We start from the raw sequence: 14,148 nt of genomic DNA on the forward strand, positions 1-14,148 counted from the left end.
GCATAGTCCCACGTCTCACCACGTCCCCTGCAACCACCCTGATCTCAGTCACCCTCTCCTCTCACCCGGATTATCACAGCAGCCTCCTGACTAGCTTCCTTGCTTCTGCCGCTTCGTTCCTTCAGAACCTTCTCAACCCAGCAGCCAGAAGGCGCCTATTAAAAAAGTCGAATCATAGCACTTCTCTCTTCAAAATGCACCAACAGCTCCCATAACACTCAAAGTCAAAGCCAAGGCACAGGAAGGAGAATGGGGGTTGCCAGGGGCTGGGGGAGGGGAAGGAGGAGTCAGCATTTAAGGGGTGAAGAGTTTCAATCTGGGAAAATGAAAAAGTTCTGGAGATCGATACTGGTGATGGTTGCACAGCAATGAGAATATACTTAATGTCACTGAAAATTACACTTGAAAATGGTCAAAAATGTCAATTTTATATTGTGTGTATGTTACCACAATAAAAATAAGTAGATAGATAGGCTAGATAGACAGATTTAATTTAAAAATTAAAAAAAAAAAAAAGCCAAGGCCCTACACATTCTGACTGCCTTTTATTTTCCTGATGTCATCTCCTACCATCCCCAACACACATATCCCACTTCAGTCACACAGGCCTCCTTACTGTTTTTCAGACACACCAGGCATTCAGTGCTTTTGCACTTGCTAATCTCTCAGTCAGTTGAAAATGCTCTTCCCCAAATATCCAGGTGGTTCCACTGCTCCCCTCTTCAGCCTCTACTGGTGGGTGGGGCTTTCCCACGCCATCCTATCTAAAATTGCAAACAACACCCTGTACCTCATTGGTACTTCCCATCCACCCACTCTGCTTTATTTTTTCCCATCACATATCATCATCTGACACACTATATTATTATTTATGCATCTTTTTTTATTGTCTGTTTTCTACCACTGCAGTGGGAGCTCCATGGAGCTGAGATTTTTATCTTCTTTATTTACTGCTATATCCTCTGCTGCTAGAACTGTGCCTGGTACATGCAGATGCCCAATAAAATGTTTAAGTTAGTATTTATTGTGCACTGGCAATATTTTTTTTAAAACTAGAAATCTTATAAATTTGTGGCAAAATTATCATCTTTCTGCACAAATCTTCTGCAAACAGTAAAAAAATGAGATTCTGAAAGCTACATAGAAACAAAGGGAAATGTTTATGATCAAAGTGGAGGTGGCTAGGTACATTATCATTGCAAGGACCTAAAAGGCGTATTCGTGTGGGCAAGAATGGAAAGAAATGTGCAAAATGAGAATAGTCTTTAGGATAACAGAAGTACTTTTATTTCCCCTCAGAAAAAATTAGCATTATTATTAGTTAGAATATTCAGACTCTGCTATGTGCCACATAATATTCTAAACAAACTACATGTCTAGTCTCATTTAATCTTCACAAAAATAAGCCCTGTACTATGGTGGTAAGAAGTTTAGTAACTTGGTCAGGATCACACAGACAGTGACAGAAGCCAAGTGAGACTCACGTCTGACTCACGTCAAAGTCTTAACCAATTTCTGAATGAGTCAGCTATATCCACAATGGTGCTGCATAACACGCCACCCCAAACCTTGGCGGCTGCAACCAGGAATTTGGTCTCCCTCTTGCCAGTTTTCAGGTTGACTATGACTTGGCAGATCTATACTAGGCATAGCTGGGGGCCTTGCCTCAAGCGGCAGGCTGCATGTGTGGCTCAGGTCAGCTCCACGTTCGTTCTGAGGCCGGTGCTGAAGGGGCATGTTCTTAACCAGGGTCCTACACTCCTGGTGGCTCCTCCCGTGTCCATGCCATGCTTTTCCCTACATGCGTCCTTTTACTTATGGCATTGTTCCCTTTCCTTGGTGAAGACCTAGGGACCTAGGCTGGTCTTAAAAATTCAATACTCAGAGCTGTTAAATATCTGAAAATCGTGTGCTCTCATGAAAAGAGAGTGAAATTAAAACCTGAGTTGATGGTCTAGTTCCACTCACCAGGCAGGAGGTTACGGGCAAAACTGAAGAAATCTCTAGGCTTCCTTTCTCGATCTAAAAATGGAAACCATGTGAGTGATAGTCAAAGAACTTAGTGACCAATTTGCTGCCTGGAGGTTTCCTACTGTGCTAGATATTAACTCTTTCCTGCCCTTTAGTTCAGAGGGCCCCAGGGAGGTCTTGAGAGATGGGGAGGGGGTGAGGGGGGGCAGGCACTCAGGGATCTTACCCACCATAGAACTATTTCACTGTTTTCTGTCTGCTGAGGGCACACGACTGCCTCCAAACTGACTGTCATCCCTGGAGATCAAGTGTCCCAGCCCTACTGCCAGGACAAAGATGTGTTGATCAAGAAATTATGGAATCAACCTCAAAAAACTAAAACTAGAACTACCATACGATCCAGCCATCCCACTACTGGGTATTTATCCAAAGAGCCTGAAGTCAGCAATCCCAAAAGTCCTGTGCACCCCAATGTTTATTGCAGCACTGTTTACAATAGCCAAGACGTGGAAGCAACCTAAGTGCCCAGCAACAGACGAATGGATAAAGAAGATGTGGTACATATATACAATGGAATACTACTCAGCTGCAAAACAGAACAAAATCATTCCATTTGCAATAACATGGATGGACCTTGAGAGAATTATGTTAAGTGAAATAAGCCAGCAAGAGAAAGATAAGCTGTGTATGACTCCACTCATATGAGGAATTTAAAACTATGGACCAAGAACAGTTTAGTGGATACCAGGGGAAAGGTGGGGTCGGGGGTGGGCACAAAGGGTGAAGTGGTGCACCTACAACATGACTGACAAACATTAATGTACAATTGAAATTTCACAAGATTGTAACCTATCAATAACTCAATAAAAATAAAAAATAAAAAATAAAAAAAAAGAAAAAGAAATTATGGAATCAAGGAGAGAGGAAGGTGCCATCATAATAGGAAAATCCCACAGATCTCATAGGTGCCACCTAGCCTTCAAAACTGCAGGATGGATGCTGCTGAAAGAAAGTCTCCATCACTGGAAACAGAACCTCTGATGATGAGGTTCTTTCTCTGTGACAATTTTGCCTTTCAGGACGTAAAGCAGAAATCAGTAGTACCCACAGCCGGTAGAACGAGAGCAGTTCATAGTCGTTTTGTTTGGCCCCATTTCATATCTGTTTCTTCATTTGTTTTTCATTTAAGGCAACATTGAAAACCAAGAGACTTCATCTAAAAAGACAGACTTCCACTTCTATGGAATAAACCAGAAGATATGGCAATGTTCTGCTTTCAACCCTGCATGGCCAGGATCTGCTGGAACTGAGTAGAAGTTATCGTTTGATTTAAGGACTATGTGCTCTATTTCTCTCCACTCCTCATCACTCCCTTGGTCTCTTCCCAACACAGAGGCCAAGTATTAATTACTACTTATCATAGTCCCTGAACTGTTTTTGTTTATAATCGAGAAATATTTCTCTGTGCAATACTCTTCTCAAAAATGGGAAAAGGAACTCAGAGCTACCGACTCAGGGAAGCCTCTGATGGACTCTGACATGACAAAGACAGTATATGAAATATGGAAGGGGGCCCACGGGGCCATTGTGCACCCCTGTGCAATTCCCCTCATCACTTCTGTGAGTGGCGCCCCCTAGGGTTGTGCAGCGAACAATCTTCACAGCTGTCCAGTGCATCCTGGAGGCACAAGAAAGATACAGATGTGGCAGAGACCCATGAGAGCAGGGCGGGCAGGCTACAGCCCCAAGTGGGGATGGGGAGTGCACTAAGGCTGACAGAAGGAGCCCTTCAGCTTTGCTAGAAGAAAGAAGAGAAGCAAGGAAGGTTCAGGATTGATCATGACAGCAGACCACAGAAGACAGTGAACGCGTTTAACTCCTTTCTGCTTTCATCTTTGCCAAAGCACATGATCCTCAAGGGGGAGAGGGCAGAGCAAACACCAGGAGGCCTCTGAAGTCCAAGGTTAGCAATTTGCGTGTTGTCCATGTTGGCTGGTCGCTGGGGCTTGCAGAGGACTCTGGACTCAGGAGCAAACGAGGCATAACTGGCCTCTCTGGGTGAGACATCACTGTGACGCTTTCTATAGCAGTAAAAAGGAAGTTTCTGGACACCAAGAGACCAGACAAAATGGTGTGCGTTCCCTTTATTTCCTTACCACTGGCCCTGCCTTGGCCACAGGCTGAAACTTCATGGGGCCTGGGGCCTAAGGGGCTGCCAGAGAGTAGCTTCAAGCCCCTTTTTTCTTCCCCTAGAGCAGAAAGGGGGCTCCCCCAAAGACATGCTACCATCATTCTCTGACTGCATTTGTAATGGGGGCAAGTGTTTTGTTTTTTAATTGTCAAGTTGAAACGTTGAAAAGCAAACATACTTTGTAGACCCAGAGGGGCTGCTGCAAGACATTCTGCAAGCAGGAGTCTCTCTATTCTTCTGCTTGGCATATTTTCTGGGAGAGGGGAATACAAACCTTGGTGAGGGGTCTCAAGAGTAGACAGCAGTCACAGCTTTGTTCCACCTGCTCCTCAGAGAATAATGAATTTATGGTACAGTTAGTGCCAGGCCTCTTGGGGCCCACTGGGGGCCCTCTTGGGGGACTGGCTGAGAGGCTCCCTCCACAGGTGCACGGACTAAATGAGCAGGAGGGGCTGAGGAGGCAAGGACTGAGATGAGAGGCCCACGTGCAGGGCCAGAGACGGTCCTGAGAAGGGACAGAGATGAGCAGGGTACCATCCTTCCCTCCCAGGCCTTCCCAGGGCACTTTTGCCCAAGTAACCACAGGCCTGGGGTCAGGTGACCACGGGGAACCAAGAACCATGAGAAGAACAAGAAGAACGAGTCCTGCAGCCTCAGGAGAGTGAGCGCGCCCTTCCCACCACAGGGATCAATACAGGCTTCAGCGAAGAGATGCATTTATTCTTAGCCTGGAGCTCCGAGGTGGAAATGGAGAGAGAAGAGAGCATCTGAAGCAGAGGGCACCGCAAAAACAAATTTCAAAGGCGTGGCTGTGGAAGAGCGTATGTGAAAGCTCTTCAGAACTGAAGGCCCACGGGAGTCTGTTATTACCATCTCCTACCCTGGTTAACGCCGCCCCCAGGTCCCACATTCCAGCCACACCCAGCCCTCTGCAGGGATGTGCCAGACCTCGTCCCTGCCAAAACTTTGTTCTGCTGTTCCCTTGCCTGGAAAGATCTGTGACATTGCTCCCCACGTCCCCTCCTGCTGTCGAAATTCTGTCTTTCAGAGTCTAACTCAGAGGTCTCTTTGGGAAAGCCTTCCCTGATTCTCCCAGTCAGAATTCCAACCATGCTCCCTCTTTCTTCCCCTCCTCTCCTGACACAGTGTGTGTGTGTGTGTGTGTGTGTGTGTGTGTGCGTGTTCAGGTGCAAGTCATCCATTCCCCACTTAGAATGCCACCAGCTCCTCGAGATGGGCCCTGGGGCTCCCTCTGCTTTCTGCCCTGCCCCTGTTTTCCCTGAAACCTAGCTCAAGGAGGGCCTTGGTTGGTCTTGGTTTCTGCCCCTGCCTGAATTGCTGAATCCCAGCCAAATAAACTGGGTTTGTGTCCTGGCTTTACCGCTGACCAACCGACTATGGATCCTTAGACAGATTACCTCCCTCCCTGTGCCTCAGTTTCCTCATCTGTTAAAAGGTCTTATAGTGTTGATCTAAAGCCTGAATGACAGTGTGCACTGCAAGTGCGTGTTGACTATTATTATCATTTATATTGATTTGTTATGTTTGTATAACATATATTTTAAGATCTGTCTTTGAGAATTCCAAAGTCCTTTTCACCTTGAACCCAGAGATAAGAATTTGCTGCAATGACTGCAATTGTGCAAAAGACATGACCCGTCCTTGGGCTCCCAGCTACTCGGGCTATTCTGGAAAGACAGAGGAATTCCTGTCATCCTCTTTGCAGCTCAAACCACAGGTCAGGCTTTTAGAAATCCATAAAATATTTAGGGCAGGGCTTTTGCTACACCAGACTTCTTCATAGCTAGTCAACATTTTTACAAATAAAACAACATTATTACTCATCATAAGAAAGGAGATGAGAGACATGTGGTTTCATTATGTCACCCTAATGTGGAGAAAGGGGAAGTCAGGTGACTTAACGAAGAATCTGAACATCAAAAATTAGAGAAAAAGTCTCTTGCCTTTAGAAAAACCATCTGTGACCCCACTGCATCCGGAGGAAATGGTACTTAGGTCTCAGTGGGGAATGCTGCCCCCCACCTCCACCCTGAAGCTGGACTGCTCCAGAATTGGGTTCATTTTGGAGGCCACACTTTTAGGAAGATTGTGGCAAATGGTAAGAAGCCCAATCAGGATGATGTCAGCTCTGGGAACCATATCCCAAGAGCATAAACTGATGGTACAGAGCCTATTTGGCCCTACCCCAAAGGCTATGGTAGCCTCGCCCGGGCAGAAAGGGATACTTGAACCTGGAGAGTGAGGCAGGTGGGGCAGAGATCCAACTCTGTATCCAGAAATTCAGAAATCAGAGAGGTCTTGTGAGGTAGCAAGCATCCCAGCATCTCAATTGTTCAAGCACAGGGCTGGTGACCACTAGCCAGCCATTACATATAGAAAGTACTACTGCCTTGCATGGGAGGTACAACAGATGTACAGAATGTTGTAGAAGGTTGACCTCCCTGAAAGCAGAGAGGCTGTCAAGACTCTCTCTGTATCCTGTGGGGGATCGGAATTGGCCACCCCAAGATATGTCTCTTTGGCATGTGGATTATTTTGGGCTAGTTACTGCAGACATGAGGGAAACTCTGAAAAGTAGAAGTTACCCTTTGTAAGAGACATTTCCATTTGTACGGGAAATCTCTGTCTGTAAAGATGTCTCCCTCTCTGTACCAGGAAGAAGTGAAGATGACCTTATCTCTAAAAACTCATCAATGCAGACTTAAATCTGCATGATAATCTTACTCTTGTTTGCTGTGCTTTTCTGGTAATCTCCCATAACTGACTCCCCCTACCCACAACATCCTCCTTGGTAACTGAAGATGGTATTTAAGATGAGAACCTCCACCATTTTGGCAAGTTGCTCAGTTTTCCTGAGTCTCTCACCTGTATACATGTTATAAAGCTTTGTTTGATTTTCTCCTGTTATTCGTAGCCCAGCCAGAAGGACCTAGAGTGGGTAGAGGAAAGCTCTTCCTCCCCTACAATCCCCAAAATCCAGTATAGTACCTGCCACTTATAAGGCCCTCCATGGTGTTTAAGTACACTTCAATTTTAAGATTACTTAGACTCTTTCAAGGACTGTAACATAAATAAAAATGCTGCTGAACAAGACCTTCTGACCAAAGAGGTTCTGCTTATGTGGATATATAAATATCCCCTAAACGCCCTTTCTTCACTTATGCAGCAAACAGCCCATCACAAAAGGCACAAGAGGTGAGTTTTGTAATGCACATGTTTTTGACCTGGTGGCAACACATTGTCTGCATATTCCAGAAGCAGCAAACAATTCTCAGTAATACTAGGCCCAGAAAAGTACCTGAGGGTAGACTCATTGTTTATAGAGCAATGCTGAGCAGGCTTTTCATGTTTCTCTCTTCCTGCAATTAATTAGCTTTTACTATTAAATTCTGTGAAATATACCACTATCACCCGCCTGCATAATTACCAACTCCCAAACCACAGAAACATTCCAGAAACAGGAGCAGGGAGAAAGAGTCTGGGGAAAGAAATGGCAAGGTCCCATAATGATGAACACCTATGGAGGCCACTACATGGCTACAAGCTTTACCTGGTGTTCTGGGCTGAATCGTGTCCCTCCAAAATTTGTATGTTGACACCCTAACCCCCAGTACCTCTGAATGTGACTGTGTTTGGAGGTAGGGTCTTTAAAGATGTGATTAGGTTAAAATGAGGCCAGGCCTTTGGGGTGGGCCCTAATCCAATGTGACCAGTGTATTTATAAGAAGAGGAAGTTTGAACACAGAGATACACCAGGGGTGCTCAAGCACAGAGGAAAGACCACGTGAGGCCAAAGAGAGAAGGCAGCCATCAGTATGCCAAGGAGAGATCTGAAGAAAGCAACCCTACCAACACCTTGATCTCAGATTTCCAGCCTCCAGAACTGTGAGGAAATAAATGTCTGGTGTTTAAGCCCCCAGTCTGTGGTATTTTGTTATGGCAGCCTGCGAGGACAAGTGCACCTGGGATATTTCATTTCACCCTATTTTCCTAATTTTTTCCCTAATTTTGCAGAAGAAATTGAGGCTCAGAGAAGTCAGTTAATTTGTCCCATTTCTCACAGTGAGTGAGTTTCATACCCAGGATTTGATATTAAGTCTGCGGGTTGGAAAACCCACTTTCTTTGTATCATATCAAGTTGCCTAGAAAACTATGTTTTCTTGAAAATGCTCTAGAATCTATCCTGTACTGGACCAATCAATGTAGAATGTTCCAATGGAAGGGATGTCTTGCTAATATCGTAGGGAAGTCAGGCCCCACTCAATTTAGTCACCTGCACTTGTGTCACCACCCCCCACAGCAATGTCATGAGGACCTGAAGACCTGATGTCGAACTGACAGGGTGCCTCCATCAAGTCCTCACATAATATCAGAGCCACATAGTGTCCAATAGGACCTGACAGGAAGCAGCTGGGGGGTGGGGGCAGGAGTCCTTTGCCCTCTCTGAAGGAGACACTAACTATTATACAAACTCTGATCTCAGCTCTTATCCTCATGGATATCAGAGAGTGGGGCCCCTTACCTAATAATTATGATGATGACCATCACCTATAGCTTCCATCTACTGAATACTGTGCTGGGCATTTGACAGGTGTTATTCCTTTTTTTTTTTCTTCTTCTTCTTCTTCTTCTTCTCCCCAAAGCCCCCCAGTACATAGTGGTATACTGTAGTTGTGGTCCTTCTGGTTGTGCTATGTGGGACGCCGCCTCAGCATGGCCTGATAAGCGGTCCCATGCCCACACCCTGGATCCGAACTGGCAAAACCCCAGGCCACCAAAGAGGAACATGTGAACTTAGCCACTCAGCAACAGGGTCGACCCCAGATGTTATTCCTAACCCTCACATCCGTTTTGTGAGGTAAATAATGTTGACGCAAAATAACCAATAACCATTCTATAGATAAGAGAGATAAGGTGAGTGTTACCTGAGCCAGGGTAAGGATTATAATTTGGGAGGGCAGTTTCCACAAAGGAAGAAAGCATTCTAGAGAAGCATGGTTTTCAGTACACTCATACCTTTTTAGAACAAAGAACATACATTAACATGCCCAGGATACATATTCATCAAAGTTTCAAAGAGGTATTCCATTGCAAATTAGCAGGTCAACATGACCCTGATGTTGGGAAATGGACTACCAGGGGCATTGGGCATTACCAATAGGGCATAGGAGGGGAAGTATGCATTCTTGAGAGTGCGTTCTTTAATGGTTAAAGCAGATGTACAACGTGTGTTTGATAGGCCATAAGTCAGGCTTCTGTAGTTCAAGCCTAATCAGTTTTGAACCAGAAGATACCCCGCATACCTCGATATGTGAAAATCTCTTGTCAATATTATCCCCCATCACAGATGATACAGAGGATGAAACTGAAGTGACTTAGAAAAGCTCAGTGACTTGCTCAAGAACACACCACCTAGCAAGGCACAGAGGCTGAATTCTAGTTCCCCAAAACCTGTCTTTTGTCTAAATCACCCTACCTCACACCTACAGAAACCAGAGGACACACAGATACACACCTGTGTAGCTCACTAGTGGTGCTCCCAAGACCCCCAAAAAGAGCCCCCAAGAGACTCCTGAAGCCTCTTCAGTGGGGAAGCCACTACATGAGCCAGGAGACCTCCAGGGATGGCAACCTCATCATCCACTGCTGGTGGATCATCATGCACTTAATTAAATGGAAATCCAGCCAGGAATAGACCAAAGATAGTCTACAGATCATGCGTTCCTGCCAACCCATCTCCCTGGCTCCTAGCAGCCTGTTTTTTTCAGCCCCATGCTCTTGACTCACACTCCAGCAGGCAGTCAGGGGGCTAGGGAAGCAGCCAGCATCCACACTATTGATGAGGATTATTTTAGGCTGGTTACTTTTAAAAACTGCAGATGGGAAGGAGGCTCTGAAGAGTAGAATTTACTTACCCTTTGTTAAGAGACATTTACATTGTAAAGGAAATCTCCGTGTGTAAAGGTGTCTCCCTCTCTGTACCAGGAAGAAGGGGGGATGACCTTATCTCTAGAAACTCTTAATCAATGCCAAAGGCAAGGACTTAAATCTGCATCTTGTTTACTGTACTTGTGTGGTAATCTCCCATGATCAACACCCCCCTCCACCCCAAACATCCTCCTTTGTCTTTAGCTAAAAATAACATTTAAAGTGGTGGCTTCAGCCACTTACTTAATCCAGTTTGATTCATATCTAAAAATTATAGGACCCCCCCCCCCAATAACCAGACCCCACCTGCACTGATACCATTTTAATGACTTTTTTTTACATATTCTTTCCTTTGTCTTGTAAAGAGATAACTCACATACCTGTGCCTTAAATTTAGCCCTACCCTCAACCCATGCCTGCAGCAGCTCTGACTGCCCATGGGTCCTGTCCCCACGCTATCCCACACTATTCTCTAAATAAAAGAGTACTACTGCCAGACCTTGAGAGTCCAAGAAATCTTTCTTTCGACTCCTTGGCTCACCGATCCCACATCACTATGACCTTGACATTGGTTAACTCTGGCCCTAGAAACACCAGCTTGGTGATGATCCCTATCAGTGAATGCATCATGTGTGTTGACATCTATACCAAGCAGGGTTACCAATCATCTGAGTGTGCCTGGAAGGACGAGCAGCATGGGCAGTGCATTCAGATCCACAGTGCTTAATCCAGAAACTAGAGTTCTAGTTAGTTATAGTTTGGATGAGTTGCATGTCCGTGTTATTTCTCTAGGCCTCATCCTCCTCAACTCTCTATTAAGGGGTTAAGTTCAATCATCTCTGAGAATCTTTAAGCACCAGTGTTTTTGGATTCCACTCCCTGGATTTCATCTCTAACCTAGAGGGACTGTATCAAGCTCCTTGTGTTAGTCTGGGTTCTCCAGAGAAACAGAACCAATAGAATAGAGAGAGAGAATGAGAGCGAAGGGGAGATTTATTCTAGGAATTGGCTCACATAGTTATGGAGGCTGATAAGTCTCACAATCTGCTGTCTGCAAACTGGAGACCCAGGAAATCCTGTGCTATAATTTAGTCTGAGTTTAAAGGCCTGAAAACTAGGAGAGCTGAGGGTGTAGCTTCCCTTCTATGGTCAAAGGGCTGAGAACTAGGGGTCACTGGTGTACACCTTGAAGTCCAAAGGCCCAAGAACCAGGAGCTCAGATGTCTGCGGGCAGGAGAAGATGGTCAGTCATCCCAGCTCAAGAGGAGAGAAAGAATTCACCCTTCCTTTGCCTTTTTGTTCCATCCGGGCCCCCAGTGGATTGGATGATCACCCGCCTCAATTGGTGAGGGCCCATTTCTTTACTGAAACCTAATGCTAATCTCTTCAGAAACACCTCACAAATACACCCCAAAATAATGTTTTACCAGCTATCTGGGCATCCCTTAGCCCATCAAGTTTACACATAAAATTAACCATAACCCTCCGAGATGAGAATCACAGTCAAACTTTATAATTCATACATTTACCCCTTTACTCAATCATTCAGCCAATGTCCACTAAGTACCTACTGTGAGCCAAATGTTGGAATAGCTACACAAAGATTTTGGAAGAGAGTAGCATACAACTTGACAACCAGGTTTACTAGACCCTTGAAGGTACACAGCCTCCAGATAAATACCATTGGTTGGGCTGACTGATTAACATCTGTCTCTCCACCTAGATCCTCAGTTCCTTATCAGTCCTGCTTGCCACTCAGGCCCCAGCCTGGTACAGTGCCTGACACATAGCAGACGATATAAATGTACAGATACTGCAAACCTGAAGAATATATTATTTTTATATTAATACAAACATGAACATATTATGAATGAAAATCGAACTTCAAATGCATTTTTAAGAAGAAAACTTTGGGGCAGAAATGAGGGAGGGACGAACAGGTGGAGCACAGAGGGTCTTTAGGGCAATGAAACTACCCTGTATGATACTGTAATGGTGGATACCTACTGTAATTTGTCCAAACCCATAGAATGTGCAACATCAAGAGTGAACCCTGATGTAAACTATGGACTCTGGGTGATAATGACACGTCAGTGTAGGTTCATCAGTTGTAACAAATGTACCACTCTGGTGAGGGATGTTGATAGTGGGGGGAGGCTATGTGTGTCGGGGGGCAGGCTGTATATGGCAAATCTCTGTACCTTCCTCTCAGTTTTGCTATGAATCTAAAACAGCTCTAAAAAATGAAGTCTATTTAAAAAGTGAACAAAAAACTTCCGGGCAAATTTGCTCTCTAGATAGATGTTTCTAGAACATGTTTCCCCTCCCAGGGAGCTTCTGGAGTACAGCGATCATGCCAACTGGGAAGGAGCTGTGCCCCTACCCAGCTGCTGGGTTTCCCTGCTGGCGAGCTCATCTGCTCTCTACAGGCACAAGCTGGAACGGGGGAGACCAGAACAACTTTGGGTCTCCAGCCATGCACAACCCCACCAGCATTCTTGCCCTGACTCTCTTAGTTCAGCTGAACAAGGGTGGAATTTCCAAAAGAAACTTTCCTAGAGAAGTGAAATTAAAAACAGAGAGTACAGCTGGCCCCAGAACTCTAACTGGTACAGAATCTTTAGCCTGGAGAGGCCAGGCTGGGGTAAATGAGATCTTGTGGGATGAATGTCAGCAAGGACTGAGACTTCAGAGAATGAGGAGGCTGCCCTGGGTGAGACAGGGAAGGAATGGGTTGTTTTGCGGCTAAAAAGGAAGGGGAGAGATGCATGAACGAGGGAGGGAGCCAAAAAGATGGAGAGGACGGGACAAAATGAAATCCAGCATGGTGGGGTCACCAAAGAACATTTTCTGGATTCCTCATGTTCTGGATGCATTTCTGCAAGGCAAAACCCTCCTCCATCTCTTGAGCACCTCCTCCCCATCCTCAATGCCTACTCCCAAATCTCCACGAGGGGTCAGGATGTGTGTGAGCTTCAGGTGTGTGGAAATGAAGCCAGGTGTGGAGTTTTATGTCTTCAGAAAGCAAGCACTACCTCCTCCCCCAGTGCTCCTCCTTCACCTGGAGATTTGCAAACATCTTAGGGACAGCCAAAGGCCGTGAAATGTAATATTTCCATCCATTTACCAGGATCTAAAGGGAGGGGAGGCCCTAGTTGAAAAGCTAACGTGCAAGCAAGCAAATAGAAAAGCAAAAAGGGGCAAGTTAACAGATATTTTGCCTTCATTAACTCAGGTTTGTCTTAGATACACAGACCCTGGTTCCCAACTGCCCCCTGGTCTCGAGCTGATGTGCTGGTCTACTGCCAAGGCTGGCCCCAGGCTTGAGCAAAGCCAGTCTTTTTTCCCTTGGCTTCCTGACCTACATCTGGCTCAGCGCTACCAGCAGACTCTGACGACAGGTCAGGTCATGCTAGAATCCTGCCTCCCACATGTCATCTTCCCTCTGTTGGCAGGAGGCTCCATTCTTTTACAGATTCACAAGCCCGTAACCTGAGCCAACCTCCCATGAAGCTCGTGTTCCAGGCCACTTCTTGTTGAATGAAAGGCAATAAACTGAGCTGAGATTATGGCTGTTCCCTGCCCCCATTGAATGTTCAAGCCTTTCTCAGCTCTTGTTGCAAAATTCACAAACTTCCCCCACCTGCTCCCTGATGACTGATCCACTACTTCCTTCACGTATACCAATGGGTTGATTAACAACTGAAAAATACTTTATATGTCCAGTCACAGACACATCTACCAATTAGGGGAGGTCTTCTCACCGACATAGAACCCTAGATAAACAAACAGGATGGAAAGCTCATGCAGATAAACATCTGGAGGAAACAAAGGATTTCTTGTGTCACGTGGATTTCCAAAATCTGAAGACATGCTTGAGCAAAAGCAGAATTCATGAAAAATAAAAATACTTCTTTGTAGATGAATTTTTGAAAATTACTTATTGCCCATCTACAGCAAACAAGACATTGTTTCTGAAATCAATAGAGAAATTAAACCATTCTCCATGGCTGAATTCACTGGTGTCTAAAACGAGC

Source organism: Equus quagga, chromosome 3 (assembly GCF_021613505.1).
Source record: "Equus quagga isolate Etosha38 chromosome 3, UCLA_HA_Equagga_1.0, whole genome shotgun sequence".
Taxonomy (NCBI): domain Eukaryota; kingdom Metazoa; phylum Chordata; class Mammalia; order Perissodactyla; family Equidae; genus Equus; species Equus quagga.